The sequence below is a fragment of the Camellia sinensis genome, chromosome 12 (genome assembly GCF_055761805.1).
Source record: "Camellia sinensis isolate YWXY chromosome 12, ASM5576180v1, whole genome shotgun sequence".
Taxonomy (NCBI): Eukaryota; Viridiplantae; Streptophyta; class Magnoliopsida; order Ericales; family Theaceae; genus Camellia; species Camellia sinensis.
Window position 1 is genome coordinate 105,831,493 of NC_138972.1, and position 7,102 is coordinate 105,838,594.

A 7,102-nucleotide genomic window follows, 5' to 3' on the forward strand; every position below is an offset into this window, starting at 1 on the left:
TCAGTGGTTAAAAGACCAAAAAGAGATAGTTTGAATAGCCTTAAAATGTGGTACAAAAACTTAGCAAATAAGCAACCAAATAGGGTAGACTACCCTAACTCCAAAAGGGCCTCAAACAACCATTTTAAACACTTAAAAACAGAGGTTTTTTCAGTTGACAACTAAGCCAAAATAGCATGCAAAGGTGACCTAAACTAGTGTACAAAAACAAGCTTAAAAGGGAAAGAAGCTTACCCTTGAAGAATAGCAGCAAGACAGCAGCTTCTGAGCCAAAAACCAACCTTCAACAGCCCAAATATAACCCTCAAGAACCTCAGCAACAAGGTGGTAGTGTTTGGCTAAGGGGGTTATGGGCAAAATGCAAAGAAAACTCACTTTCAAGCAATATATATATATATAGAAAGAGAGAGAGAGAGAGAGGCAAATTTTGTCTCCAAAATTTCAGAACCTCAAACAAGGAGGAGGGACCTCCCCTTATATAAACAATGCAAGCAAAAGCTTTCTTGGCAAGCTTAAAGCTTGTTTCCATCCCTCCATACACATGTATGGAGGATAGCTTCAATGCCCAACAACTGGCTCAAAAAATCTTAAAATATCAAAAAAGTGAGAAAACTGGCTGCCAGCCAGTTCAAGTGGCCGACTAGCTGACTGGCCACTCCAACTAGCAGGCAAAGAGAAAAAGTGGCTGGAAAATGCCAAAAGTGGCCGGCAGGGCCCCACTCTCCTTCAGCCAAGAGGCACCAAGGTTTAGCCTAAAAACAAGGCCAAAACACAGAGGGTTTAGAGGCTCAAAGACAAGGTGCTCGGCCAAGACCTTTGGACATGCAAAACTAGCACAAACATGAGCAATCATCGAGTGCAAAGACGATGACGTCTGAGTCTTAAAGTCGGTCAAAAATGGGGTGTTTACAGCAACAATCAAGCTGCGGAGGGAACACTTGTGGCAGTCAAATTGCTGAGGTACTTTGCCTCAGCGCCGCCATTACCCAATAATGTTGGTCCAGCCGCCATCTAAAGTTGTTAAGGGAAAGAGAAAATCGAAACAACTAAGTTGCAGAGGCGACACTTGCGATGGCCAAGTTGCGGAGGCACTTTGTCTCAGCGTCGCCATCCCAAGTAATGTCAGTATCGCCGCCATTCCAAGTATTGTCGGTTCCGCCGCCACATGGAGTTGCAAAGGCATTACTTGTAGCACCCAAGTTACAGAGGCACTTTGTTGGCGCTATCTCCAATATCGTCGGTTTTGCCATTTGAACTTGCTACGGGAAATGACGGTCGTAGCAACTATAGCTACCGTAACTAACTTGCGAAGGGAACATCCCGCCTAAGTGATAGCAGCCTTTAGGAAAAGCTTATTCTCTGCAAGTAGAGGCTAATACTTGGCGCTGATAGCAGGTTCCAAGGCATTACTAGCCTAGCGCTGATAGCAAGCCCCAAAGTTTATTACCTCGGCGTTGATAGCAGGCCCCAAGACTTACTAGTTGGAGCTGATAGCAAGCCCCAAAGTTTATTACCTCGACGCTGGTAGCAGGCCCCAAGACTTACTGGTTGGAGCTGATAGCAGGCCTAGAGATACTAGTTTATCGCGACAACCCCGCGAAAATGGGAGCAGGGCAGCCCGAGCATAAGAGACTCCTTTTCTATTTACCCAGATCACAAACCTGCTTTAGTCGCATAGGCAGGACTAAAGAAGCCCCCTTGGGCTTGGTACTGAGGCATAGCATGGCTGATAGTAGGCTTGGCTGTGGCCTTCACCCTGGGAAACTGGGAAGTTTGTGGTTAGGTGGGTAAGGGTGGAGGCTTCGCTGAGGTGAGCATGAACATAGTCGATAGCAGACTAATGAAGTATTAAGAATGCATGTACTGGCCAAGTAGAACTAAGAAGGCAAGTGCAGCAGCAAGGTTTACTGCTGCAAGTGCACTTACTGAGGTTCAAGTTGAGAAGGCAAGTGCAGTGCCAAACACTCTCGCCTCAACTGCACTTGCTGAGGCTCAAAAGGGAGTTGCAGCGCCAAATACTCCCATCGTAACTACACTTGCTGAGGCTCAAAAAAGTAGTTACAGAGGCAAACAGATAGTACACAATATATGCAAAGGGACACGTGGCACCTTCAGTCTGATGGCTTAAGGTAGAATATTCTATGCGATCCTTAGGGACACCTGTCTTCTCTCTATTTGGCCACTTGGTGCCTTCTTGGTATCAAGAAAAAGCCTATAAATAGGACCCATGTCTCAAGGTTCAAGAAGAGGAATTTTGGGGATTTGGGAGAGATGCTGCCCATTTGTGCACTACCATTGTCTTCTTCTTGAGCTACTTGTTTTACCCTCACCCAGCTGCTCACTCTCCAACTTCTCACACAGTTGTTGCTGCTCATTCTCTAATCATTCCATCACTCTTGGATCATTAGCATAGTTTTACCTCTCTAATCATCTTCCTAACCTTGAACCTCCCTACATTTCTGGCGACTCTGTTGGGAAGACTACTATATTGATGGTTTATACCCGTAGTGGTTTACATACTTCACTAGAAAAAATGATAGAGAATGAAGTTCAGCAACCCCCATGGCAGCAAGGATCTTCCAATGGCGGGGCAACACATACAGAGGACCGTGACCACAGTGTTGTAGTTGAGGCAGTCCAGTCACTCCAGGACATGTAAAAGGAGATCTTGGCAGCTTTGCAAACTCTCATTAAGGCTATTATGGCCATGGCGTCCAGTCCAGCCCCAGCGCAAGCACCTCCGCCTGTAGCAGTCCCAAACCCAGTGCCTAACTTGTTCCCTGAGGTTCGGGCTCCGATCTGGGTGCTTCCGGCGGTACCTTAGACAAACGATACAACCGCTGGTTCAGCTATCTAGGAACAGACTAGACCATTCCAGCCTACTCATTTTGTTACTCTAGCTGATGTACAAGCTATGCTCAAGCAAGAGCGCAGCAAAAAGTAACTACTATCTCTCCCCAACCCAGATATGAAATCCCCATACTCTCAGGAGATATTGACTATGTCATACCCAACTAAGTATATAGTGCCCAAGTTTATTAAGTTTGATAGAAAACAAGGCAATGCACGTGGTGAGGTTCATTGAAACTCTTGGTGTCCATGGCAGTGACCACTCTCTGCGCCTTCGGGAGTTCTCCAAATCACTTACTGAAAGGGCTTACAGCTGGTATGTGAACTTGGCTCCCAACTCGATTAAGAGTTGTGTAACAACCCCGACCTCTAATTAACGTTAATCCATGATTTAATACGCCTAATACGTAATTAAGATGAAATCCTGAGTTAATTATTTGTGCATTGCATTATTTGTGTCTTTATCTGTCTATTGTAAGAATATCTGTTTGAAATTCTATTACATTTTGTGAATTGAAAGCCTTATCGGCATCCGATCACGAAATTGACTTGGTATATGTGTTATTTGGAATTTTTAGAACATTATGGTAGGTTCAATTGAAATTCGATTCAGAACAATTAAATTGGAGTAAATAATGTCAATTGATTAACCATTAATTAAGCCTTCATAATTGAGCCTATATAAGGCATAAGTGGGCTCTAGAGTGCACTTTTACACTCTCGTTTCTTCTCCTCGAGAGTAAAAACGTGGGAGAGTGAAATGGGAGCCTAGAGAGAGTGTTTGAACTCAAGAATTGGAAGTAGGAAATAAGTGCATCTCATGCATGAATACATAATCCTCATAATTTTGTAAGTTTATTTTCAAGAATTTCCACATGCATGTCCATATCTTGGTTTTGTTTAAGGAATTCAACAAGTTTTTGATCTAAACATCTCATTTGCTCATGATTTGGAAACTTGGAGCTTGAATCACTCCATGCATGTCATATTTATGTTATGTTTTTCACAATTTAAGCTTGGGTTTATATAATTGACACACTTATGTGCCTTGATTTCATGAAATGATCTTTAATTCTTTATGTTTTCCAAGTTTAGACTTGGTTCCTCAAGTTTAGGGGCAGAAGAGTTGTGTTTTGAAGGGTTGAATTTGAGTTTTGAGTTAGGAAGTGCAATCTGGAAATTCTAGATTCTGCTTCTCCGCTCGAGCGACGGATTCTTCGCTCGAGCGACCACTCTGTGATCTTGCACTTCCGCTTGAGCGACCAGAAGTTCGCTCGAGCGTAAAATGCAAGCTTCTAAAAGTTTCATATTTTGCAGACCGCTCAAACGACAAGAGTTGCGCTCGAGCGAGGACTTGAGTCTCACGCTCGAGAAAGCGTCGAGCAAGCATCGAGCGAAAAAATCGAGCAACCAATACCTTTGCAAAGTTTTCAGATCGCTCGAGCAACCACTTAGATTTTTCATGTCTGCTCAAGCGAGACCCCTGTTTCCAGTATTTTTGACCAAGTGTTTTCAAATACATTTTTGCATCCCAGGCATTCCTAAGCCAAAATTAAGACACAATAATGAGGATAAAAAGTAGAAACACACCAAGATAAGAAAAAACCAAGTTAATATTTTCGGGTGTGTAATTCAGTACGTATTCATTCTATATCTGTGTAGGTCACGCGCCACAAGATATTTGAATTGCCTACTCTATTCGTCTACTTAGAGCCATTTGTTATTGTGAGTAATAACTTAATAAAGCTATGTTTAAGTTAAATTATTTTTTGTATATGAAATAAGATCTGTTTTATGAAATGTTATGTTTCATACTATGAATGATTATCCAATTTTTGATAAGTATTTGTGACACAAGTATGTTATCTGTTCCCGGTTCGGAGGTTCCTTTATGGAACTGACAAGTTATCTGCACCCGGCTAGAGGTTCCTTTATGGAACTGGCAAGTTATCTGCTCCCAGTCCGGAGGTTCCTTTATAGAACTGACAAGTTATCCGTACCCAGCCAGAGGTTCCTTTATGGAACTGACAAGTATGATCTTCGATACTCTCTATGTGATCTGTTAGTGCTAATGGATGTACTATGTAAGATTAAGCATGAATTTTGATTTCTGTATATGCTCTAAACAAGAATACGAATATGAATATGTCTTCGATATGAACTCTAGTTTCTGAATTAGTTTTAGGACATCATTCATTTAACCCTTTACTGTATTATTATTCACTGGGCTCCTGCTCACTATTTATTTAATATGTATGTAGAAGAGCAGGCTCGTGACCAGGCTTAAGATGATGACTGAAGAATTTTGTGTTTGTCAGTCACCTTTTGTGCCTCCTGATGAGGTTCCGAATTAAGTCAAGTCTCATGGCCATATTTTTGTGAATGTTTAAGACTCTATTTCTTTTGGCTTACGAACAAACATTTCTGTTTATATGTACATGGATTATATGAAACTACTGTATTTTTATGACGTCATATATATGCGTATAAAATTTAAGATTATCTATCCCATGTATGTCTGCACAGCTCGATGGACTATGTATGTTTTATATATCTGCTTTCGTAGCCCTTAATCATATGATATTCTGTTCAGAGGCCTTGGGTAATCCAGGGATTATTGGCCGGTTATGACGCTGGACCTATAGGGGTGGGTTTAGGTCGTGACAAGTTGGGAGGAGATGGTGAACAAGTTCTACACGAAGTTCTTCCAAGTCCAATCGAAAGTTACAACCTTCACACTCCGGTGAGATGTCCAAAAAGAAGGCGAAGATATATTGGACTATGTTAAGTGGTTCTAAGATAAGGTTATTGACTATCATGAACCAATGGATGAGGCCCATTTAGTCAGCATATGTGTGAAGAGTGCCATACGTGACTACAAATTTTTCTTGGTGAACCATAATCTGCCTACCTTTTCAGCCTTGGTTGAGGCAACTAGAAACCTCAGTACTACTGGCCCTCTGCATAGATCTCGCGACAGTTACTACTGCTGTGACGCCCCGAATCTACACTATTGGTTGCAGTCAAGGGAGAGTCACTAGTGAGTCCTATGGTCAATAACCAAGTAAGATCCCAGATCGCCGGAGGAGTCAAATTAGCCTCCCTTCTAAGTCCGACTTTCTTAGGCAGCGCACTACCCTTTTGAAAAATCTTAAAAGGTATTGACACAAGGTCTCATAAGCAACGACAAGGTTCATACATATAAATATATAGAACATAAGTACATAACAACCTCGAATATTCTTAATTCCAAAGGCTTGTTCCATTACATTACATCCTAAAAGGAAAATTTAAATCTTCACATGAACCTTACAAAATATCAAAAGGGATTTCTAACTTTCCTAAGATGGCCAAAAGTCTTTGAAGGTTTCAGGCTCATCGTCTCTAGCTGTAAACTCCTCTTCGGCACCTGGCATGACACGCCGTGAGCTTTGAATGCCCAGTAAACACACACACACCCCATCCCTTTTTCCCAGTCCAATACACAATCACAAATATAACATTAAATAGTAAAGCATGATACTTAACCAAATAAACAAAGGGTTACAAGTTAGATGTTAGTAAACTAGAAATCCCCCAAAGAGATTTCGTCCTCCCAACCACAAGAATTGGACACCAGACTATTCGGAACTCCCCCTTTTGCTGCTTTGTTACAGAACTAACCTCGGATGCCTACCAACGGTTATATACCGCGTAGCGCCAACCGCAGGGCCTCAAAAGGGATAGCGAAAAGAAAAAGTTTTATCTCCTGAATCCGACCTCATCCTTCCAGAAAAAGTTTTATCATCCTGAATGTCCCATTCGGACCCAACCTTATCTCACCATTCAAACCGTCGCAAGGAGTCCGAATACGTCCGTTCCATTCCAAGGTTTACGCGACAACTGCTTGCGCAAGACTTTAACTTTCAAATAGGGAACGCATCCCAAAAATCCATATATCACATATTCTCATCTTTTCATTACTCAAGTGCTCAAAAACCCAATACCCTCCCAATTAGGTTTCCCGTTAAAGTTAAATGTTTTACATCAAGGTTAGTCTAATTGATAAGACAATAATATCCACATAAGCATGCATCCTTAAGACGAAGAAGATAAATAACATAACCATAACACATATAATATCATGCCAAGATATGCTCATAAGTAAGTAGGCAATTTCATGAATTCAAGGGCATAAAACATCCATGCATAACACAGTTTCCAGATTCAACATCACATAAAGATTAAAATGAAAGGACTATTTTAGATCTTC